Source organism: Taeniopygia guttata, chromosome 30 (genome assembly GCF_048771995.1).
Source record: "Taeniopygia guttata chromosome 30, bTaeGut7.mat, whole genome shotgun sequence".
In the NCBI taxonomy this organism is placed as follows: Eukaryota; Metazoa; Chordata; class Aves; order Passeriformes; family Estrildidae; genus Taeniopygia; species Taeniopygia guttata.
Window position 1 is genome coordinate 5,307,331 of NC_133055.1, and position 25,461 is coordinate 5,332,791.

The 25,461-nt window shown below is 52.9% G+C and overlaps 1 protein-coding gene and 1 pseudogene across 1 annotated transcript in view; one reads left to right on the forward strand and one right to left on the reverse strand.

Annotated features, from left to right (window-relative positions):
* Window positions 1–25,461, reverse strand: part of LOC100226816 (uncharacterized) — a 1,189,242-nt gene that overhangs the window by 321,638 nt on the left and 842,143 nt on the right. The window lies entirely within an intron of this gene.
* LOC140680957 (uncharacterized) overlaps window positions 1–25,461 on the forward strand; it is a 37,885-nt pseudogene that overhangs the window by 7,202 nt on the left and 5,222 nt on the right.

Here is a 25,461-nt window from a genome sequence, read left to right on the forward strand (position 1 = left end):
TTAAAAGTCGAAAATGGTGAACATAAAGTTTCTCGATTTATTCCGATATTTTTACAAGCACGGAAAAATATTTTAGAAGCAGAAAAGAGCATGCAAACGCAGATCCACAGTTCTAACACCCCCTTTTCCCCTTCCTACCCACCTCCTCAATACCCCAGCCCTGAAAACCCCTCACCCACCCCTTATCTCCCTATAACACCTTGTTTTTCGGAGAGATACAGCCCGGAGTTTATCTTAAAGAGCTCCGCGGCATCTCTGGAACACACGCGGCCAAATCATGGTGGCGGCCATGTGCTCCGATCGGCGCTGGCCGCTCCACCCCCCACTCCCCCTCCCACTCTCATTCCTTTGCCTCCCCCGCCCTCCGCCACCCCCTCCGCCCCCACCCCCTCCTCCCTCCCCTCCTCCGACGCCTGCTTATCTCCCATAGCAACACCCCAACTTCCTTATCAGTGCCAGCCCCCGTGTTGCCCCGGGAACAGGGGTGGGGCCGGCCCCTGCTCTCCTCCGAGCCCCAGCGCCGAGGACAGCAGGGCGGAGGCGGGGCACAGCAGCCCGGCAGCTCAGAGCCGGGGCGGGGACCGAGTCTGCACCGCGGAGCAGACAGCCCGAGAGGTGGGGGCGAGCTGCCCGCCACCGGGGTGGGGGGGGCGCGGGACGAACACAAGCCTGCCCCTATCGAGGAATTTATACCATCTATAGCTCCTGTGGTTTATTTAGGGAGAAGAAATGGTACAAAAACATACCAACCTCTCCCATACAGGGACAAAACAGAAATCTGTAAGGTTCAGAGAGAATTTGGGAGATCGAGTGAGATTTTCAAGGGTATGATGAGGGCAACATTCAATTCAAATGAAATGGTGCCGAAAGATATAACTGATTTGTTTAAATGTTTACTAACATCCTCTGAATATGAGATATGGGAAAATAAGTGGAAATTGGCTTTGGAAACAGTGTTGCAAGAAATACAGCGTACACCCAGTGATGCCACCGACACGGATGGCCAGCCCCTTACAATACACCATTTGTGTGGGACAGGAGACATACAATGTCCAGAAAAACAAACCAGACTGTTATCTAGATCAGTTTTAGAAAAAATCTGTACTGCTGCAGAAAAGACACTGTATCAATTACCAGGCACTGAGGTTGAATGCAGTTATATTAATATCAAACAGTTTCCTTCTGAGAGTTTTTTGCAGTTTGTGGATCGTTTGAGAAGCCGAGTCGAAAAACAGGTGCAACACACCAGTGTGCAAACAGAGTTGATTAAAGAAATGGCCCAGAGGAATGCCAACGAGACCTGTCGTAGGATTCTTCTCAGCCTTCCTCTTGATCCAGCACCTACTCTTGGCCAGATGATCGAGGCCTGCGCTAAGAAAGCAGAGCTGCTTGATACTCCTGTCAGTCATAGAGCACCAGCAGACTTACAGCCTGTTGCCACTGCTACATCAAACCCCAGGAAGCCACCCAGATCATCACAACAGCTGCAGCAAATCATCTGCCTGCGTTGCAAGAAACCAGGACACTTTGCCAGGAACTGTCCTCAGAACCAGAACCAGAGACAGATCAACAAACAAAAAAACTAGATGCACAGCATGTGCCCACTGCTACGCGCAAAGATATAAATATAGTGGGACACAAATGTGACAATGCCTCTCTCTTAACAGATAAGGGGGAGGGTGGATACTATGATGGGGGGAGAGAGAAAAATAAAAATGTGAAATGTATTACTAACAAGGTTTGGCAGCCACTAGGCCGGCCACGCCTAGTGACTGCCAAAGGATTTCATTTCAGAAACACTGATTGGAAAGTCATTGTTGTGGACCTATCAAAAAACCCTCAGGACCTGCAGGCGTACGATATGGAACTGGACAGTGAGTATTTTGTTATTGGGGACACAGCATACACACCTCCTGAGATTGAAATAGTTCCCAGTACTACTAAGGGAAAAATATCCAGCCTTATGCTGTTGGCACGTTGCTTGCACCCTCCATTCTATCTAGAAAAGGGGCAAATTCTGGCACAAGCCATTCCCATCCCAGTAGAAATCACAGTAAAAGGGAAATCTCCAGAAGTCTACTGGGCGGAAGTAATAGGAGAGGATAAACCCTCCATGGCATGCAACCTAGCACATGGGTCAGAGCACCTTCAGGTGGAAGGTGTTCCTGGACACAGGTGCAGACATCACGGTGATACCCAAAACCATGTGGCCATCACACTGGGAATTGCAACCTGTGGCAGGCAAACTTCAGGGTATAGGAGGAACTACATTGGCAAAAATTTCTAAAAATGTAGTGCAAATTGAGGGACCTGATGGGAAATCAGCAAGTGTTCGCCCGTTTGTGGCAGACTATAAGGCTCCTCTGTGGGGGAGAGACACCGTGTCCCAGTGGGGAGTCCAATTAATCATTCCTAAGACACCCCAGGATTTTCGGGAGTAGCCACTGTGGAGCGCCATGCCCACAAGTTAAAGTGGTTGGATAACACCCCAAAGTGGGTAGCACAGTGGCCTTTGAGTAGAGAAAAACTCGAGGTGCTTGAAAAACTTGTGGAGGAGCAGGTAGCTCAAGGACACCTGCAAGAAACAGACAGCCCTTGGAATTTCCCAGTCTTTGTAATAAAGAAGCCTGGGAAGGACAAATGGAGATTGCTCCACCATCTCAGAGAGATAAACAAAATTGTGGGGGACATGGGACCTCTCCAACCGGGGATGCCGAGTCCAGCTATGCTTCCCCAGGACTGGAAATTGGCTGTGTTAGATATAAAGGACTGTTTCTTCCAAATTCCATTGCACCCTGAAGATGCCCCGAGGTTTGCATTCTCAGTTCCCACGGTCAATAGAGAAGCCCCGATGAAACGCTACCACTGGAAAGTTTTGCCCCAAGGTTTAAAATCCAGCCCTTTCATATGCCAACAGTATGTAGCAGCACTACTGTCTCCAGTACGTGCAGAGAGAAAGGATGCCATCATCCTTCACTATATGGATGACGTGCTTGTGTGTGCTCCCAATGACTCTATACTCCAATACACGCTTGACCTAGTGGTTAAAGTTTTAACCTCTGCTGGATTCCAATTGCAGGAAAACAAGGTTCAAAGAATGCCACCTTGGAGATACCTGGGCCTGGAAATTTCTGCAAGGACTATTGTCCCACAGAAATTGGAGATAAATTGCAACCCCAGAACATTAGCAGACCTCCACTCGCTGTGTGGGTCTTATAATTGGGTAAGGCCCTGGCTAGGCCTCACAAATGAAGATCTGGAACCTCTTTTCAATTTATTGAAGGGGGAGAGGGAGCTGGCCTCCCCCAGGGAACTGACTCCAGAGGCAAAGACAGCAATCGAAAAGGTACAGAAGTCCTTGTCAGAAAGGCAGGCACATCGGTGTGACCCAAATCTGCCTTTCCAGTTCATTGTTCTAGGAAAGCTGCCACACCTGCACGGGTTGATTTTCCAATGGATCATGGGGCAGAAGGACCCACTCTTAATCATAGAATGGGTTTTCCTATCGCTCCAAAGATCCAAAACCATCACTAGGCCACAAGAGCTGATAGCAAAGCTGATTCAGAAGGCCAGGGTGAGGTTGTGTGAATTAGCAGGGTGTGACTTTGCATGTATTCACCTTCCAGTCAGGCTTTCTGAGGAGGGAAGGAACTCTCCTGAGAGACTGACCAAAGGGATGTTTGAGCATTTGCTCCAGAGCAGTGCCAGTCTCCAGCTATCTCTGGGCAGCTATAGGGGACAAATATCAGTCCATGCCCCGTCTCACAAGTTGTTCAATGAGGAATTTCACCTTATTCCTCAAGAGAAAAGGAGCCGGAGGGCACTCAAGGCTCTCACAGTGTTCACTGATGCCTCTGGGGCTTCCCACAAGTCGGTGATGACTTGGAGAAATCCACAGACTCAGCTTTGGGAAGCTGATGTTGAGCTTGTGGAGGGATCCCCCCAGGTGGCTGAACTGGCTGCAGTGGTGAGAGCTTTTGAGAGGTTTTCCGAGCCGTTCAACTTGGTGACAGACTCTGCCTATGTGGCACGTATAGTGTCCAGGGCGGAGCAGGCTGTGCTCAGAGAAATAGAAAATGAACATCTCTTCAGGTTACTCTCAAGGCTAATTTATTTAATCTCGCACCGAGAACATCCATTCTTTGTGATGCATGTGAGGTCACACACTGATTTGCCAGGTGAGATTGCAGAGGGGAACCGAAAAGCAGACTCCTTTGCTGCACCAGTCGAAAAGGCAAGTCTCCCTGATGTTTTCCAACAGGCAAAGCTGAGTCACGAACATTACCACCAGAACGTGCCAGGTTTGATTCGACAGTTCCAGCTTACACAGAGTCAGGCCCGAGCCATTGTGACCAACTGTCCTAATTGTCAGCTCCAGGCTGTGCCATCGCTGGGCATGGGGGTAAACCCCAGAGGCCTTGGCAGCTGTGAGGTATGGCAGACAGACATCACACACATTCAGAGTTTTGGTCGCCTTGAATGCGTTCATGTGAGCGTGGACACATTCTCAGGTGCAGTGTATGCCTCTGCCCATATAGGACAAAAGGCTGCACATGTCAAACAACACCTAGTACAAGCATTTTCAGTATTGGGGGTGCCAAAAACGATCAAAACAGATAATGGCCCAGCGTATGTATCCAAGGAGTTCCTGGAATTTCTCCAGCAGTGGGGAGTGGAACATAAGACTGGCATTGCCCACTCCCCCACAGGTCAAGCTGTAGTCGAGCGTGCACACCAGACGCTCAAGCAGGTATTGAAAAAACAAAACAGCTCAGCTCCGTGGATGTCTCCACGAGAGAAGCTCTGTAAAGCTATGTTTACTATCAATTTTCTGAATTGTTCATTCGAAAATATGAGTCCACCGGTTGTACGTCACTTTAACAGTGGCAAGCAGTTTAAATTGTCTCAGCATCCACCGGTCTTGATTAGGGATCCAGAAACTTGGGAAACCAAGGGTCCCTATGAACATGTAACCTGGGGTCATGGCTATGCGTGTGTAGCTACTCCCTCAGGCCCTCGGTGGATTCCCCAGAAGTGGGTGAAACCTTTTGTCCCCAAGAATCCAGGTCGAACAGAAGGGGACAAGAAGCAGGTATCTGATGCTTCAAAGAGAAGACGCCGCCGGATGGGAGAAGAAGAAAGTTCCTAGGCAGGAATTCCTTCCGGCACAAACAGAAGCTTTAACATGTTCTTAAAATGTTTGTTCTTCCCTCTTAGAGAAAACCTACCTTCCACTCAACCCTGTGATGAACCCCATGCGAGTTGTCATCCTGCAAATGCTGAAGAGAATGTTCAAGGGATGGGGATTCACGGGGTGGTGGACATCTGTAGTTAGATCAATTTTGTTAGTCTTTGTTATTCTGTTCTTTGTAACCCTAGCGTTCGGGATCCTGCGTCACTTGATTTTCAAAGCTATCAAGGGCCTCATACCTTCTACGTCAGAGGTCAACCACATAGAGTTGGCTAACCTGAGGAGGCCTGACTACGCCACCAACATGGGGTGGTAGGAAACCCATACTCAGGGTTGAATTGAGCCCAGTGAATTCCTGTAACCTTGTTTAACAAATAAGGGGGAGGTGTTACAGTGAGCTCCTGGACACCCTTTTGTCCCCCCTTTCCTAGGGCCTCTGTGGCTCTGATCATGATAACCCCTGGATCCTCCCTCCTGCCCCAACGGGGTTGGCGGGGAGCCAGGAGTGCCCACCCTGTCCAAAACCTATATAGACCCCTGAAACTTCCTGCTCTTCCTCTTTTGCCCCGCTCTCCATGGACACCACAGAATAAAGAGGGCTGTTCCAACACCCTGGGTAAGGAGCCTCTTCTGAATACCTTTTCCCTCTCCTGGTATTTCCTCCCCTCACAGCCCCATATCTCTGAGCTAGTCGGATTCATTCGGGGGGCTGCGTGGAGGGGGGGAAAACCATAGAAATAACAGAGCCTGTGTTGGGGATGGACCTCAGTGGGACCCATTATTGCATTGAGACCTTTCGGTTGTTTGCTCTTGATTTTAACTCCTGGAAAGGTTTGTGCAATCTCCTCTCAGGCCGTGAGGTTCCAGGGCTCAGTTCCAAATGCACCACGGGGCTCAATAGGATCAAGCAAGTCCTGACAAACCATGGCTCTGCCTTGATTTCCCTCTTGTCTGGGGCAGTTCATCAGGAAGTTTCTGTCATGGTTTTTGTTCGCTAATTTGAGCTTTCTCGGCCAGTGCATTAATTAGTGTGGTGGGTTCAGTGTTGGCTAATTACCAGTGCACTCACTATAAAATACTTACTAATTTCCTGCTGCGAGATAGGATTAGGAGAAAGGCAAAGTGGGATCAAATCTTTAAAAGGGTATAAAGAAAAGCTGGTAACAGTAAGTAAAAAAAAGAGTAATAAAGATCAGAAGAAAACTTTCAGAACACTTCCCCTCTCCATTCAACCTTTTCTTACTTACTTTTTATGCAAAGGGACAAACCAAAACAATTTCAGTCACTTTACCACCTCTAGAAATATCCTTCTTTAGTTCACTCAGGGAGAGGAGTCTCTCTTTCTTGCTATGGAGACTTCTCCACAAGAAAACAGTTCTCTTGTAGCTCTCAATTTTCACTAATAGCAGCCACTCGGAAAAAGTGAAATCGTGAAGTCTCTCCCATTTTTTCACAGCTTTTCCCACAGCTGTGTTTATGGGCCGTGCCAACTTATGGGGTATTAGTTTCAGGATGAGCTGTTTAAGAGCAAAGGTTCTCTTCATCTATTTCTAAAATCATCTTCATCTCTGGAAACAGAGGTCTTCTTCTCTCCCTGAGGGCACAGGGTCTCATCACTCTGCTCTCTTTGTCTATTCAAACTTCTCATGGGATCACAGCTACTGCAACATTTGCTTACTTTGGCGTGGAGGCTTTGCTGAAACAAGTCATCTCCCCATACTTTTCAATGCCTAATAGGGAAAAAGAGAGTCTGATGTATCAATTACATCCTTCTCCATATTTTTATCAGAGTATTTAATCCCCAAGATCAAGGCATCTCCTCATCCCTCCCATCTGGGACTCAACTTCCTCTTCACTGACCTCGGTGTCTTCATGTTGCTCCTCTGTGTGCCTGCCCTGTGTCCTTTTCTCTCGCTGGAGGGAGGATGGCAGCACTGGAAGAGTCAATATCTGCTGGGGGCTGCAGATGGTTCCGTGACCCCAGCGGGACTCGGTGGCCAATTCTAATTTTGGCCATGGTTCCTGGACATGAGGACCAGTTCTTTTCCATAGGAATGGAGGAATATAGCCCCAGTGTTTCAGGGGGAGACAAGAGGTGACCACCAGAGGACAAGGCCAGCGAAAGCTGCCCGATTTTTTTCAGGGAAATACCCTTGAATATAGGAAATTTTTTAGGGAGAGTGTCAGTTTTGGCAATGGACATCTGAAAAGACAGACAGTTCTTTTCCATACAAAGCAGAGCACTGAGCCCCAGTGCTCCACGAGCTGATGAGAGGCAGCCCATGACATCCCAAGATCAGCCAGACCTGTCAGGTGGACCCTGGGAGGCCAAGCCACCCAGACCTGTTCCGTGTTCCCTCACTTCCATGGGGCCCCTCAGTGTCCCAATGGTCCCTTGCTTCTGAAGTGAGGCCCTGAGGTGTCACAATGCCCCCTTGGTGACACCAGGCCCTGAAGGGTCCCAATGGTCCCTTGCTTCCAGGAGGCCCTGAGGTGTCACAATGCCCCCTTGGTGACACCAGGCCCTGAAGGGTCGGAATGGTCTCCATGGTTCCATCAGGCCCCACAGAGTCATAATGGTCTCTGGGTCCATGAAGCCCCGCGGTGTCACCATGGCCCCTTGGTTCCATGGGCTCCAGTGGTGCCACAATGATCCCCTTGGTTCCATGAGGTGCCCAGAGTGTCACAGTGATCTCCACGGGAAGGAAAGAACCGAGCCCCAGTGTGGCAGGGGCAGCCACCAGAGGCCAAGGCCAGCCAGGCTTGATGGTACTGGCAGATTTTGCCGGGGAGCAATCCTTCAATGTACTGAGTTTTAGAGTTGGAATCCCAAATTCAGACAAGGACATCCGGAGGAGCAGGACGGTTCTTTTCCAAAGGAAGGAAAGGACGGAACACCAGTGTTTTAGGGGCAGATAAATGGCAGCCACCAGAGGCCTAAGCCAGCCAGACGTCTCTGTCCTGGCATCATTTTTCTGGGAGCTATCCTTGTATATAGGGAATTTGGGAGAGAGATCCCAAATTTTGGCCATGGGTGCCTGGTTGAGATGGATGCTTTTTAAGCAAGAAAAGCACATGGACCCAGTGTCTGAAAGGCAGATGAGAGGTGGCCCCTGGGTGGCCAAGGCAGCCAGACCTGTTTCTGTTGGCAAGTTTCATCAGGGAACAATCTTTGCATATAAGAAAATTTGGGGAAGGAATCCCAGTTTTGGCCATAGGCCCCTGGAGAAGAAGGACAGTTCTCTCCCATAGGATGACAAAGCAAAGAGTCAATTGTGACTCTGGGGTCCCACTTAACCAAGGGGCCATGGTGACACAGCAGGGCCACGTGGATCCAGTGGTCCATTGTGACACTGTGGATCCAAGGAGACCATGGAGACACCCCCAGAACCTCATGGAACCAAGGAGTCCATGGTGACCCAGCGGGGCTGCATGGAGCCAATGGTCCATGGTGACACTGCCCATCCAAGGAGGCCATTTGGACACTGCGGAAGCTCATGGAGCGAGGTGGCCATTGTGACACTGAAGAACTTCATGACACCAAATATCCATGGGGACACAGCAGGGCATCATGGATCCCAGGAACAGCTGTTGGCAGTGCGGAAACTCATGGAACCAGGGGCCGTTGTAACACTGCAGCACCAACACAGCTGCTGCACCTTGTCCCCTGCCCTGCACAGCTCCTTGGGAGGCACGGCAGGAGCAGCACCCTGGGAGCCTCAGGAATGCCCCTCTGGGATCCATGGCACACACTGCCAGGGGCTGGAATTCCAGTTCCCAGCCAGGAAAAGATGTCCCTGCCCTTGAAGGCAAAACTCTTACGGAAGAGCCAACAGCCAAGTGGAGCAAGATCTTACAGTGACATTTCACTGCCAGCCTTCATAACTTCACCCGCGGTTGTCATAGCTCATGGATTGGGAATTAAATCAGGGCAGGGTCTTTGGTGGGAGCTGCCCTGGGTCAGTGGAGACACTGAGAGAGAAACAGAGCAGGCAAAGGAAGGCAGGAGAGAAAGGAGGTGTTTTGGTTTGGAATGACAGGTGTCTGCTAAGGAAGGCAGGAGCCTCTCCTGAAATGGAAAAATGTCGACTCTTTCTTTCTGAATTGCTATAAAATTGAAATTAAGGGGGGGCTCTCAGGTAAAAATATGGGAGCAGGCATAGCAGTATTTTCTCAGGGAAGAAAATAAAAAGATAAAATAAACAATGCAGTAAACGAAAACAACACTGACAGAGTTAGAATACAACCTGACACACTGTTGGACAGGGTGTTGGCTGCAGTCCAATTGGAACTGTGGCTGCAGTCCTCCTGGAGTGTCAGGTGTGGTTCTGTTGGAGAAGTGATCCTGTAGAAAAGGGTGTCTTCTTCTGAAGAGGAAGAGGCAGCTGTTCCTCTGAGAAATCCAGCCCAGAAAAAGCTGTGTTGGTGGGCCAGAATCTCAAGACTAGATGCAGGTAGGAATGCTTGGCTCCTCTTTCTGGGCGGAGCATCTCACAATGGGATGTTACAGTTCTTATCAGTCATGCAGTGACATTCAATGGTTCATTATCAGCAGATGTCTGCCCTGAGGGGGGACTGATTGTGGAAGAGATAAGGAAAAACTGCCCACTTAGCACAGGACAACTGCCATACAGATGGGAAATAGAACACATCTTGCTTTTCAGTCTGGGACAGGAGGACAGAAACAAAATCAGCTGAGAAGGCGGCACTCTGAAAAGCAAACCAGAACTGACAGAAAATGAATGGGACAGAAATCAATAATTCTGAGAGTTTTATTAATTATCAAAATAAATCACACCCACCCAGCCCCACACAATCCTGACCCCACAACCTCAAATTTGGATCTTACTTCTCTCAATCTCCTTCCAACCCCATCTCACCCTAGAGGCTGTGGAATTGAGTAATTTTGGCATGGGACTGAGGTGGGAACCAGCCATTTTGAGGTGGGATTGAGCAATTTTGGGGTAAAAATGTGGGGTTTCCAGTGGGATTGAATAATTTTGAGGTGACAGAGCAATCCACCTTGGCTTTTGGAGTGCAAAGATATGAAGAATACTACCAGATATCCCCCAAGAACCCACAAATCCTCCAGAATACGTTCCCAAACCATAAATCCCACCTCAGATACCTCTTAAATGATGGGACTTCTGACATCTCTGATCAATACTCTTTTTAGTAATTTTTCAGGTGTTTTCAAGTAACAAAGACAAATCAGAAGAAAATTAGGGTCAAACCAAAACCAGAGAGCCCTTGAGCATCCCCTGGGCATAAGACAAAACAAACTCAGCAGAAATTAAACTTAACCCTACATAAAATGCCTTGAGGAAGATTTGCTCTTCCCACAAGTCTCTTGTGATGGAAACACAAACAAATCCCAAACATTAATAAACCAGCAGCAGAAGAAATTCTGTGGCAATTCCAAATTCCATCACTTCCAGCACAGCTCTACCTCAGATGCTGGCAGGTTCCAAAAAAGAAATATGGAAATTTGGCCCAATAGAGATTATTAAAAGGAAGGGAAAGCTCTGTGGAGCTGTCACAAAGGTGACGGGAACGAAGAAAATAATGATTCTCATATTTGGAAAAGCCCCCAAGCCTGCGAATTCACTAATTATTTGGGAGTTTAGATACTTGAGCTGGGCTTCTTGTAGGACTTTAGTAGCCTTGTGTTCCTCACCTTGGGGTGACTGATCCTGGTCAGTTTCACTGGTATGATTTGCTCCCTTTCCTCCAGTGACTTTAACGAACTTTTCAGGGAAGGACAGGAATATATTTTCTTTACACTGGCCACCCACAACAGCCATTTTCCTCATAAGTTCTCCCAAAAGTTGCTCAGAGGAAGCTGCATCCAAGTTTCTAAGAGTTCCTCCAGAAAGAGGCAGAACCTTCACAGAGGAGGGACCCAGGCTGTTGTCAAAAAGGCACTTGGGGTCAGACAGCAGTGCCATGAACTCACTGTGCAAAATAATGTTTCAAGCTGGTTAATAAAATTGTTACAGAGATGCCTCTGCCCCAACTAAGGTGCAAAGGTCACCAAATTTAAGTGGATTTTATTGAACAGTAAATTGTGCAAAATAATGTTTCAAGCTGGTTAATAAAATTGTTACAGAGATGCCTCTGCCCCAACTAAGGTGCAAAGGTCACCAAATTTAAGTGGATTTTATTGAACAGTAAAAGTGAGGTAGAGAGAGAGATGGAAAGAAAGAGAAAAGGGGGGAGAGCAAGGGAGTGACAGGGACAGAGATCTCCCCTGGGACAGGGCAAGTGTGACATTGTCCCTGTGTGCGTGGCCTTCCCAGGGTGGGGGTTTTACACCTGAGCCAGTTTGGGTAAGGGGGGTGGTGTTCATCCCCCACCCCGAGCAGGGATTGCCTCACTGTTTCAGGTTACAATGTCAGATGTAACCAAAAGTGTTTTCAGTCACCATCTCCATAAACTGTTATCAACAGGTGGGGCAGTGTTCTTTATCTCTTTCATGGCTCAGCCCTGATAACGCCCTCCAGGGGCCATCTTCTGTTAATGGGCCATTGAGTGTCACTGCAGGGCTGATAAAATTACATCATCCCATTGTGGGATGCTCCGCCCAGGGGGAGGAGCCAAGCATTCCTGCCTGGATATAATCTCACCCTTGCAACACCACGACCACCTTGCCTACTGGATTCCCAGAGGACAAGAGCTCCATAACCACCACTGGACCTTCAGAGGAAGACCTTACCCTTCTACAGGATCACCGCTTTGACAGAATCACCTTCATCACTCCAGCCGGACTGCAGCCACCATTTCATCAGACTGCTACCACCACCCTGACCAACGGGGTGTCAGGTTATATCCTGACTCTGTGAGTTTAAACCAGTGATTCTGTATCATTGCCTTGATCCTACTTTTCTTATTCAATTGTCATTCTGGCTTAGAGTCTCCTCCTGGTTGACCTTCAAACCAGTACAAAACTCAATGTGCTCATCCCTTGTTTTCCTCCCAAAACAGAATTTCCCGTACCCAAATATTCGCCAGATGGAGGAGAAGGCTGTGAGGAAGAGGAAGGCGCCCTGGGACACCGAGGCAGGTGAGGAGGAAGTCAGTGCCCCTTTCCCCCTCTCTCCTGTTCCATCTCCCAGCCCAGCACGGCCCCCGGCTGCAGGACAGCCCCGCTGCCGACGCTCTGCTGACGGGGATGCACTGGGGGGATCTCCTTGCCCTTCCTTGGTGCATGGAGGCAAATCCCATCCTCTCCTTGTCCTTCCTACCCCAGAGCAGGAGCTGATGATGGAGACCAGGGAGGACAAATCTCTGCAGCACAACCACATGGAAGAGGCCGATTTGAGCAACTCCACAGAGCAAGAATCCAACGGGGAGGAAAAGCCCCGGAAATCCCACAGGAGGAGGGGCTGCAAACCCAGCCCAGGGTGCTCTGAGGAGGAAAGGCCCACTCTGGGTCAGGAAGGTGGGCAGAGCTTCAGCCAGAGCTCGGAGCTGGTGGTCCCTGAGAAGCTTCACGATGGGGAGAAGCCCTACAAGTGCTTGGAGTGTGGGAAGAGCTTCAGGCAGAGCACCAATCTGAAACGACATCAGATGATCCACACTGGGGAATGGCCCTACGAGTGTGGGGAGTGTGGGAAGGGCTTCAGCTGCAGCTCTGCCCTTGTAGCCCACCTATGCATCCACACTGGGGAGAGGCCCTATGAGTGTCCTGAGTGTCAGAGGAGGTTTCACAGAAGCTCTGCTCTCCTTGTACACCAGCAGATTCACACGGATGAGAGGCCCTTCCGCTGCCCTGACTGCGGGAAGGGCTTCAAGCGCAACTCCACCCTTGTCACCCACCGGCGCATCCACACTGGGGAGAGGCCCTACATATGCCCCACATGTGGGAAGAGGTTTCACAGCAGCTCAAAACTCTTCCTGCATGAGCGGATTCACACCGAGGAGAGGCCCTTCCTCTGCTCTGACTGTGGGAAGGGCTTCAAGAAAAACTCCAACCTCATCAGGCACCGGCGCATCCACACTGGGGAGAGGCCCTACATGTGCCCCACATGTGGGAAGAGGTTTCAGAGCAGCTCAAATCTCCTGCATGAGCGGGTCCACACCGAGGAGAGGCCCTTCCTCTGCTCTGACTGTGGGAAGGGCTTCAAGAAAAACTCCAACCTCATCAGGCACCGGCGCATCCACACTGGGGAGAGGCCCTACGAGTGTCCCCAGTGTGGGAAGAGCTTCACCCGGAGCTCTCACTTGACCAGACACCAACGGAGCCACCCGTGAGGGAAGCCCTGTGAGTGCCCCAACTGCAGGAGAAGCTTCGTGCACCGCTCCAGCTTAACCCCCCATTGAAGAACCCACATTGGGAAGAGCCCTGGTGATCCCTGTTACCTGTGATCCATGCTGGGAAGACACCTGTACCTTCTTCTGCCCCTGCCAATGACCTGATGTGGGATTGAAGAACATGAGGGTGTGGCCATGGCCCTGTCACTACATTCACTCCCACCTCAGGTCATTGCCAGGGGCAGGAAATGGACTCTCTCTCTCTCTCTCTCTCTCTCTGAGAAGGGTGTCCTTTCCAGGCAGGAGGAGACACATGGCCAGGAAGATACAATTGATGGTGATGTAGTTTCCCTTGTAAATAGTTTTTCTTATCCCTTCTGTTGTCACTATTTTTTCTATTCCTGTTTGTTCCTTATCTCGTTGCTGTTCCCAGTAAACTGTTCTTATCCCAGCCTGGGATCTTTCCATTTTTTTCCTTCAGTGGAAGGTGGGAGGGCAACGAGCACCAGCGGGGTTTTAGTGAGAGCAGGAAACTGGGAAATCCCATTCCTGAATCCCGGCCTGTGGAAACCGAGCATCCCAGCTGGTGCCAGCCCTGGTGGCCATGGCAGCAGCCTTGGGAGCGGGTCCCTGGCTGGGGCTGAGGGAACCTCTTCACTCTGGTGCCCAGGGACAGGAGTGGAGGGAGCAGCTGCAGCTGAGTTGGGGCAGGCTTAGGTTGGATCTTAGGGAAAGGTTTTTGCCCAGAGGCTGCTGGGGCACTGCCCAGGCTCCCCAGGGAAGGGTCACAGCTCCAGGGCTCTCTGAGCTCCAGCAGCGTTTGGACAGCGCTGCCAGGCCCAGGCTGGCAGTGTTGGGGTGTCCTGTGCAGGGCCAGCAGTTGGACTCGAGGATCCTGATGGGTCCCTCCCAGCTCAGCCACTTCTGTGCTTCTGGGATCCCATGACCCTGGGAATGGGATGCCAGAGGTTGCCATGGCAATTGTCTTGGTTTGGAAAGACAGGTGTCTGCTAAGGAAGGCAGGAGCCTCCCCTGAAATGGAAACTGTAAACCTCCTCCCTCCAAATTGTTATAAATTTGAAATTATGGGGGCTTTTTCGGCAAAGATACGGGAGCAGGAATTACAGCTCTTTATTAGGGAAGAAAAGAAAAAGATGTAATAAACAATGCAGTAATGCAAAACAACACTGACAGAGTCAGAATGCAACCTGACACCCTTTTGGTCAGGGTGTTGGTAGCAGTCTAATTGGAATGGTGGTTGCAGTCCCCCTGGAGTGGCAGATGTGGTTCTGTTGGAGCAGTGATCCTGTAGAAAATGGTGTAGTCTTCCTCTGAAGAGTCAGTGGAAGAGGCAGCTGTTCCTCTGGGAAATCCAGTGCAGAAAAAGCCATGCTGGTGTTCCAGAAATTCAAGATTATATCCAGGTAGAAATGCTTGGCTCCTCCCTCTGGGCGGAGAACCTCCCAGTGGGATGTTATAGTTCTTATCAGTCGTGCAGTGACATTCAATAGCTCATTATTAGCAGATGTCTCCCCAGAAGGAGAATTGGTTGTGAAAGAGAAAAGGAAATCTGCCCTCTGCACAACTGCCATAGAGATGGCAAATGGAATACATCTTGCCTTTCAATCTGGGACAACATGTTTCACTAATGAGTGGATACATCTACCACAGTGCTAATGACCATGCATATTTCATTAATGAGCAGATACAAAGATAACCTTTGGTTGGAAGGTTCATCCCGAGGCCACCTTTGGCTCAGGACCTGCTCTTCAGGCCTCACTCAGGGCTGTTGTCCAGGCTTTGGCATTTCAGAGATGTGGCTTAGTGCTGGGCTCGACACTGCTGGGTGACCGGCTGGACTGGATGAGCTCAGAGGTCTTTTCCAAGAGAAAGGATTCTGTGATTCCATGGTTCCATCTGCTGCATTCAGCCAGGTCCATGTTAGCAGCATTCATTTGCTCAGAAAGTCTCCTCTTGCCCATCTCTTGAGGCCTGAGGCTTCAGCTCCTTCAGCTCCTGGTGCTCAGCTGCTCGTGCTTAATGAGACGACTCGGAGAGAACAACACAGTCCATGCAATTCCTTCTGGAACACGAAGAGGGGAGGCCATGAAAACAGGAGCATTGCTTGGTGTGGCCTCCTCTCTGCCCTTGATGCCTTTCAGCCCTTTGAACCAGCCAAGAGCTTTCTCCAAGGGTGCAATGGAGCAGCTGCTCCTGCTCCCAGGTCTGGCTCTCTCCAGTCTCTGACCTTGCCTGGTTTTGTCCCTCTTGCTGTGCCCTCTGCTCCCCCAGGGCTCGGTGGCTGCTGCCCAGGACTGTGGGACTGGCACAGATCCCGTGGTCCAGATCCTCCTTTCTCTGCCCTTGGATCTGCCTGGGCACAGCAGCCGTTTCCATCTGGAAGCTCTCCATGCACAGGGAGTCCCCAGCTCCGTTCCTTGCACAACCTCCAGGAGCCCAGGGCTGCCATCTCAAGTCCCTGCTGGCACTGGGGGCTCCCAGGTGGGCACAAGTGGGGCAGCAGAGCCAGCAGGGAGCCTGCAAGTCTCTTCCAGCCCTTCCTGCTCAGAGTTTGGGCCTTGGAGCCTCAGGTGGCCAAAGGCAGCTGCTGCTGGTCCCTCTGTGTGCCCCCTGTTCAGCCGTGCTGCTCCATCAGTCTGTGCCCAGCAACGGGGAAAAGCCTCAGCCCTGCAGGGCCAGGAGCTGCCGGGCTCTGCCTGAGCAGCTCAGCCAGCGGGGAGGGAGCTGCTCCCCACGGGAACCAGGAGCAAAGGACACTCCTTTTGTAGAGCATGTTTCTATTTAAAGGAAAAATAAAAAGGAAAAAGTAATAAAAAACAATATAAATTGTGAGACATAAAAACAAAACCCAAGTGTGTAGTGAAAAACTTCTCTAGCTTTGGATTTAGAGGTAACTGGTCTTTTGAAAAAGAGAACTCAGTTATTTACTTGTGAATGTGCTAATGGCATGGATCCATCTTGCTGACCTCAGCAGCCTTTTAAAATCAATTTTTTGGTTTGTTTCCAACATTGTTATTTTAAATTGTGGTTGAAGCAGGAGGAAATTGCTTTGTGCCCTTCCAGCTCCAAGCAGGACTGGGAATCTAAACTCTGCTAAATCCCAAACCCTTCAGAAGATACCCTTCCTTCTCACTCTGTGAATGAGCTGCACATTCCCGTTGAAACTGTCAAGGGTTTCTTAAAGACAGAAAATCCCTCTTACAGCTTTTTGGCCTGGTTTGGAAGTGCAGAAGGGCACTTCTCCATCCATCAGTTCCAGACTGCACTGCCTCGGGAACACGGCTCACTTGGCAGGTTCAGTCTATTTGTGGCACTTCTAGGGAAGGAAGAAAGTGCAACTGCACAATTCCAGCCAAAAAGGAATGAAGAGTGGAAAAGACAAAACATCCTGGGGAGATCCAGGCTTTCAGCTGGGGCTGTGGAGAGTTTTGGTCCTTGCCAATTGGATGTGTGTTCCCAGCTGCAATCTCCTGGCCTGCAGGAGAGTCTCACTCACCTGCCAAAGCAGAAAGCTCAGGCACTGTGCTCCAACGGGCTCGTCTGATGCAAAGCTGTCAGAGCAATGTGAGGGCACAGCCAGCCCAGCTGTGCCCGGGGCAGAGCCCAGCAGAGCCCTGGCAGAGCCCAGAGCAGCCTCAGCACCCGCAGAGCCCGGCTGCAAGGAGAGAAACCAGAAAGCCCCGTCAGCTGAAGGCTCCTGTCCCCTTGTCCCAGCCGCCCGCAGTGCCCAGGCCATGCTGGCCGTGCCCAGAGCTGTGCCCAGAGCTGCCCATCACTGCTGCCTTTGGGAGCAGAGCAGGAGGGCAGGACATGTGCCCAGCCTGCAGCCAGCCACAGCACATCCAGCCCTCAGCAGCTGCCCAGAGCAGGACGCTCCTGTGCTCGCTGCCATCTCCCCAAAGCTCTGATCCCACCATCCCCAGCAGATAGGACCCACCTCATGCCATCCACCGCTGGAAGAAAAGCTGGTCCCAAACGATGTCCTCAGCCTTCTCCAAGGGCACGGCCCATCCACGCTGCAGCTGCTCTCAAGCACGTCCTGATCCAGACTGGATCCCATCTGGAACGTTTCCTCTAGAAAATCAAACAACAAATTATTGAAAATAGATTACAGACACAAAGGGGAAGAAGAAAAAAGGTCAATGATCTTATCTCTGTCAGGGCCTTAAGGAAGGCCCAACCCCTGCATGCCAGGGAAAACCCATCCACAGGTGAGGGAATCCCAGGCTTTCTCCCTTCCCCCTGCACTGCCCCCATGGTGATCCCAAAGCAAACAAGGGCACATGAATGCCAGCCCTCAGGAAGCCAAGGCCAGCCAGACTTGTCACTCCTGGCAGCTTTTGTCTGGGAGCTGTCCTTGGATATAGGGAATTCTGGAGGCAGATCCTCAGTTTTGGCCATGGGTGCCTGGTGGAGGTGGATGGTTTTTTTCCCATAAGAAAGAAAAGCACACGGTCCCAGTGTCTGAAAGGCAGATGAGAGGTGACCCTTGGGTGGTCAAGGCAGTCAGACCTGTCTGTCCTGGCAGATTTCATCTGGAAACAATCCTTTTACATAAGGAAATTTGGAGAAGAAATCCCAGTTTTGGCCCTGGTTCCCTGGAGGAGAAGGACAGTTCTCTCCCATAGGAAGGAAAGCCCAGAGCCCCAGTGCTTCAGGGGAGATGAGAAGCAGCCCTCAACATGCCAAGGTGGTCAGGTGGTCCCCAGGAGCCCAGCCAGCCAGACCTGTTCCATGTTCCCTTGGTTCCGTGGGACCCCACAGTGTCACAATGGTCTCCTTGGTTCCATGAGGCCCTGGAGTGTCACAATGTTCCCCTTGCTTCTGCAGTGTCACAATGGCCCCGTGCTTCCATGAGGCCTTGCAATGTCACAATGGCTTCGTGGTTCCACAAAGCCCTGATGTGTCACAATGGCCCCTGGGCTCCGTGTGCCCTCGCTGTGTCACAGCGGCTCCTCTGTGACACTGCGGCTGCACAAGGTCACCATGGACCCTTGGTTCCTTGGGGTCACCGAGTTCACAATGGTCTCCTTGATCCCATGAGGCAGCACAGTGTCACAATGGCCCCTTGGTTCCATGAGGTTCTGCAGTGTCACTGTAGCAGTCAGAGGCCCTGCAAGGCCTCCCTGGTGGTCACTCACCTAAGATAAGAAATGCCTAAGTCACGGTGACTGGACCAAAGAAGCCCCTCTTCTGCATTCGTACCCTTCTTATCTCTCTGTAAGGGTATCGGTGTATTCTCCTCAAACCTGGCAACTGGACAATTTCCAACACCCCAGTACCCCATATAAACACCCATTTCTACCCAGTTTGCAGAAGAGCTGTCACTGCATCCCTTCAGAGGAGCTGGCAATAAAGGACATCACTGTGGAACCGCATACAGCCTTTTCCTCTCTCTATCCCTGTGTGTCTGCCAGAGGCACTTGTGAGCACAGAGCGAAATCACTGAGAGCTGAACTCACAGAGCTGAAATCACTCCAGAGGTGCTCGCTAAGTTGCCCGTGGCTGGGAGCTGAGCCGAGGGACCCAGACAGGCTGAGCCTGACAGCGCAGCGCTATCCGGACACCCACGGCAGCGGCAGCCCGGGGGTCAGATGGACCCCTGGGACCCCAGGCTGCATTAACCTGGAGTGACTGGGATCACAGAGGAACCATAAAGGAAGTTACTGCAATAATACTGGGACTATCTGGGAGTGACTGGAATCATACTGGGAGTGACTGGAATCATACTGGGTGACTTGGAGTGACTGGGACCTTACTGGGGGCAAATGGTTCCATAATGAGAGTGACTGGGTTCATACTGGGATGATACTGGGAAGGACTGGAACCATACTGGGAGTGCCTGGAACTATTATAGGGGTGAATGGGAACACCTGGGAACATGCTGGGATCACGCTGGGATCACACTGGGAGTGACCAGGATGATACTGGGATCACACTGAGTGTAACTGGAAGTGACTGGGACCATACTGGGGGTGACTGGGAGCCACAGGGCCCATGCTGGGAGTGGCCTGGGGGGAACTGGGGGAACTGGCCCAGCTGGGGCTCAGGGTTGTTCTCCCCCAGGGCTGCCCCGGGTCCTGCTGCCACACCTGGCATCACAGAGCCGAGGGACAGGGCACAGCTGAGGGACAGGGCACAGCCAGGGAACACAACCTGGCCGAGGGACACTGAGCCCCAGCACTTTGGGCTGTTGCCCTTGGGCTCCCAGCACAGGCCCAGGGGCAGAATCCCCTCCAGAAACTGTTGTTTGCTTTCAGCTCTGCTCTGGAACATTCCCCAGGTGCCCCTGCAGTGGCTGCAGCCCAGCCGGGTGCCCGGGGCCACCAAAGCCGCTCCAGCAGTGCCCTCCTGCCCTGGGCAGGGCACAGAACACCCAAGGAAAGGCTCCTGCTGGGCTCAGGGCAGGGACAGGGCACTCCCCTGGTGCAGCTACAGGCACAGCAGAGCCAGCCTGGGCAAAGGATTGGGATCGATGTCCCATGGAATCCCAGCAGGGATTACTTCTCATTGCACTGCTCTCATTGGATTGGTTATCAATTCCAATCATTTCCCCATGGAATTCCCATGGCAGTGGGTTAGGGGGGAAATCCATCCATGGAATTCTCACCTGACTGGCATGAGAGTAAGATCTGGCCATGGAAATTCCATGGCAATTCCTGCATTCCCAAGTCCCCCATTCCTGAATCCCCCATTCCCATAGGAATTGCCCTTCCCTTCCCACACCCACCTTTGTGCTCCAGAGCCTCCCGACCATATCTGATGTATTTTGGGGGCCTTTCCACACAGGTGTGTCCCAGGTAACACTTCATCTGCTCCACCATGATCCCTCTGGATTCCCAGCACCTCTGGGATATCCAGACGGCACTGTTGGACACTGCAAAGCTCCCGGATCCCAGCTGGAAGGAGATGAAATCCCAGTCCTCATAGCCGTACTGGTGGGATCCATGGATGCTCCATTGCACAGGAGGTCACAGCCGGAAACCCCCTGCACTGTGTGGAGACCTGGGAACGAGGAGAGAACAGACCCATGGAGTCGTGTCCCAGCCCCTGGGAGCCCCTTGGAGCTCCCTGGATTCCCATCCCAGCCCCACAGATCCCCCCCATCCCCAGAGATCCCATCCCAGCCCCTCAGAGTCCTCCATTCCCACAGATCCCAGCCCAGCCCCGGCTCCCCCCACTGCCCCTGCTCTGGTTGTACCAGCCCCGTCTCCAGGTCACTGTCAGCCACGGGCCGGTTCCTGTCCTTGAGCAGGGTCTGGATATCCCAATATCCCAGTTCTGGTTATCCCAATGTCCCAGCTCTGGCTATCCCAATATCCCAGCTCTGGCTATCCCAATATCCCAGCTCTGGCTATCCCAATATCCCAGCTCTGGTTATCCCAATGTCCCAGCTCTGGCTGTCCCAATATCCCAGCTCTGGCTATCCCAATATCCCAGCTCTGGCTATCCGAATATCCCAGCTCTGGCTGTCCCAATATCCCAGCTCTGGCCATCCCAATATCCCAGCTCTGGCTATCCCAATATCCCAGCTCTGGCTATCCCAATGTCCCAGCTCTGGCTATCCCAATATCCCAGCTCTGGCTATCCAAATATCCCAGCTCAGCTCCCGCCCCCATCCCCGGTGTCTGTGCCTCCATCCAGCCCCGCTCGCTGCCGCAGCGCTCGCAGAGGGTCCCGTCCACGTCCCCCACAATCAAGGACTGGGGGACCCCCGGGCCGGGCTCTGACAGCACCACTTCCAGGAACTGCAGGGAGTGGAGAACTGGGGGGACACAGAGATTTGGGGGAGCTGAGGGGGCTGAAAGTGAGAGTTTGGGGATCCAGGGGGGTCCACAGGCCAAGGAAAAGGGGGACATGAAGAGATGGCAGAGCTGGGAAGGAGGTTCAGGGGCTGAGAGCCAAGGAAAGGGGGTGCAGGGACTGGGAGAGCTGGGATGGGGTGTCCAGGGAATCCTGTGCCCAGGAAAGGGGGTGCCAGGGCTCCTGAGTGTGAGGAAAGGAGGAGCTGGGAGCTGGGAAAGGCAGGAATGGGGGCCCAGGGGTCCCAGGTAGGGAAAAGGGTGGGGCTGGGGGCTAGGAGAGGAGGGGGCTGGGAACATGTTGAGTTGGTGCCGGATAAGGGGGTGCAGGGGGGTCTCAGTGCCGGGCAAAGGGGTAAAAGGGTGTCTTGGTTCTCAGGAATGGGGGTGCAGGGGGGTCTCAGGGTCACGGAAATGGGGGGGGCAGGGATGGAGAGTAGAAGGGAGTTCCAGGGGTCCTTGAGCCCAGGAAAGGGGAGTCCAGGGTTTCCCAAAAAGGGGTACCAGGGTGGGGACACTCGGGGTGTTTGGGAAGGGGGAGTTCAGAGGGTCTCTGGTTTTGCACAAAGGTGGGGCTGGGGGCTGGGAAAGGCAGGAATGGGGGTCCAAGGTGTTCCAAGGCATTCCAGGATCAGGCACACGGGAAATCTAGAGGCTGGGAGCAGGGAAAAGGGGAGCAGAGGGCCCTGATGTCCGGAAATGGGGGATTCAGGGGGGTCCCTGTGCAGGATAAGGAGAGCAGGGGGGTCCCGGTGCCAGCAATGGCGATTCAGGGTCCCGGTGCCGGGGTCCCACTTCCCCCTCGCCCGCCAGGAGCGCCCCCAGCCCCAGCGCTGGAGCCACCGCGCTGCTCCTCCTCACTCCCAGTATGATCCCAGTATGATCCCAGTAGGATCAGTCACCCAGTATGACCCCAGTACAGCCCAGTCACTGCTGGCATCCCCCCACCCCTCTCTGCGTTCCGACCTGTCCCGGCTCCATCCCCGCCCCTCCCGCGGCTGCGGGGGGGAGGAGGAGGAGGAGGAGGAGGGAGGAAGAGGCGGAGCGGCAGCGGGAGCAGCAGGAGGAGCGGGGAGGATGAACCGCGGGGCTCCGGCTCCGCCTGAACTCGCAGCACCCCGGGAGCGTCGCCCCCATCCCGCAGGTGCCCGGGCAGGGGGAGCTCGCCCCAAATATCCCGGGGCTCCCTGGGTTTGGGGTTTTTGGGGGGATGTTTGGAGCTGGCGGGGCTCCAAGGCCGAGCCGCAGCTGCCCTCGGGGGGACATCGGGGGTCCCCGGGAGGTGTTTTTGGGGGGTCCCGGTGCGGGTGGCGGCGGAGCCCCGGCGGGGCCGGGGGGATGCGGGTCCCCCCGCGGTGCGGGTTGGGCTTCCCGGCCGGGCCCTCCGAGCTCTGCCGGGGCCGCGTGGGGACCGCGCGGGAGCGGCGGGAGCGGCGGGGGGACCCCGGATTTGGGGAGCCCCGGGAGAGCCGCGGCTTCCCTGGGCGGGAGCGCAGAGAGAGGAGAGCCCCAGGAGCCCCAGCGGGGACCCCGAGAGGGGGGACCCCTGGCAGTGCCGGCACCCGGCAATGGGGGTGCTGGGGCTGGAGGGGCGGCATGGCCGGGAAAGGGGTTCGGGGGTACCGGGGCCGCCAGGGGCTGCTCCCAGCAGGTGCCCAGTTCCTACCCCTGTGTGCTTCCAGTTTCCTGGGCACTCCCAGGATGAGCCCAGTCAGTCCCAGTATCACCCTGGTCACTTCCCCTCACTCCCTGCAGGATCCCTGTTTCTCCCAGTATGAGCCCAGTCATTCTCAGTCATTCCCCATTGTGACGCTATTTGCCCTCAGCAAGTCCCAGTTGCTCCCACTTTTCTCCAGTGTGTTCCCACTTCTCCCAGTTGCTCCTAGTATAGTCCCAGTCACTCCCAGTATAATCCCAATATGAGTCCAGTATGATCCCAGTCTGCCCCAGCAGGGCCCCAGTCACTCACACTTGCCCCCAGCATGGTCCCAGTTGCCCCCAGCACATTCCCAGTGGCTCCCAGTGTGGTCCCAGTCACCACCTGCATGTTCTTAGGTACTCCCAGTACATCCCAGTTGCCTGGAACATTCCCAGAGTCTTTGCCAGGCACTCCCAGTTACCTCAGCATGGTTCAGCTGCCCCCAGTTTTATCACAGTCACTGTCAGTACATCCCAGTTGTCACCTGCATGACTCCTGTCATTCCCAGTTGCTCCCAGTTGCTCTCAGGGTGTGTGCATTTGGCTCCCAGCATGGGCCTGGCAGCTCCCAGTAACCCCCAGTCAGGGTCCCTTGGCACCCACTGTAATCCCAGTATGATCCCAGTCACTCCCAGTATGATGCCAGTGCCGCCCAGTGTGATCCCAGTTGCTCCCTGTCAATGCCAACATGACCCCAGTAACCACCAGTATGATCCCTATGACTCCCAGTCTCTCCCAGTATATCCCAGTCCCTCCCACTTCCTCCCAGTTACTTTCAGCATGATTCCAGTTGTTCACAGCCACTCCCAGTCAATCCCAGTATGATTCCAGTCACCCTCCATGGACCTGGCTCCTCCCAGTCTCACCCAGCATGGACCTGGCTGCTCCCACTGTGATCCCAGTATGATCCCAGTTGCTGCCAGAATAGTTGCAGTTGTTCCCAGTTCCTCCCAGTATGATCCCAGGTGTCCCTAGAATAGTCCCAGTCCCACTCAGCATGGTCCCACTCACTCTCAGCTGTCCCCAGCCTGGTCCCAGCTGTTCTCAGTGTGGTTCCAGTCCCCCCAGTATGGTCACAGACACTCCCAGTATATTCCAGTTGGCCCAGTAAGGTTCTGGTGACCTCAGAATGATCACAGTCTTTCCCAGTTACTCCCAGTTGCCTCCAACATGATCCCAGTTTCTGGCAGTTGCCCAAAGTGTGGTCCCAGTCGCTCCCAGTATGAACCCAGTTTCCCCATTTGTGGTCTCAGTCCCCTCAGCACGGTTCCAGTACCTTCCAGTTGGTCCCAGTTGCTTCCAAAGTGTCCAGATTTTCCTCCCAACATGGGCCCAGTAGCTCCCAGTGACCCCCAGCCAGGATCCATTCACACCTGCTGGAATCCCAGTGGCTCCCAGGATGATCCCAGCTGCACCCAGTCCCCCCCAGTATGGTTCCAGTCACTCCCAGTATGATTCCAGCCCTGCCCAGAATGACTCCCTGTCACTCCCAGTGTGGGCCCAGTTGCTCCCAGTCACCTCCAGCATGGTTCCAGTCACAGCCAGCACACTTCCAGTCATTCCCAGTATGATGCCAGCCAGTTCCAGTAGGATCCCAGTATGAATCCAGCATGGGCACAGCTGCTCCCATTATCATCCACTGTGGTTCCAGTTGTTCCCATTTACCCCCACTGTGGTTTCAGTCTCTCCCAGTGTATCCCAGTTGCTCCCACCATGTTCCCAGTCACTCCAGTTGTCCTCAATTGCTTCCAGCCTGATCCCAGTTGCTCCAAGTAAGATCCAGTAGGATCCCAGTTGCCCCCAGCATGCTTTCAGTTGCTTCCTGTTCTCCCCAGTGTGATCCCAGTTGCCCCCAGTTGTCCCTTGCATCAACCCCATCACTCCCCATATGATCCCAGTCGCTCCCAGCATGGTCCCAGTCATGCCCAGTTGTCCCCGGTGTAGACCCACTCACTTCCACTCACTCTCAGTTCTCCCCAGCATGGTCCCTGTTGTTCCCAGTGTGTTCCCAGTCACCCCAGTAAGGTTACAGACATCCCCAGTAAATCCCAGTTGCCTTCAGCATCTCTGTGGTCATTCCCAGACACTCCCAGTGATCCCAGTAAGGTGCTTGTTATCCCAGTATGATCTCAGTCATGCCCAGTATGTCCCAGTTGTCTCCAGCCTGCATCCAGTCATTCCCAATTCCTCCAGTTTGCTTGCAGCATGATCCCAGTTTTTCTCAGTTGCTCCCAATAGCCCAAAGTGGGATCCCAGTTGCTTCCTTTCATCACCAGTATGAGCCCAGTAACCTCCAGTATGATCCTTGTCACATGCCAGCACTCCCAGTATGGTCCCAGTATAATCCCAGTAACTTCCAATCACCACAGTATGGTCCCAGTTGCCTCCAGCTACATCAGCCCAGTCAATCCCAGTATGATGCCATTTGCTCCCAGAGTGCTCCAAGTTGCTCCCAGTCACCCCCAGTACAGGGATGCTGTGCATGGTGTGTTCCCA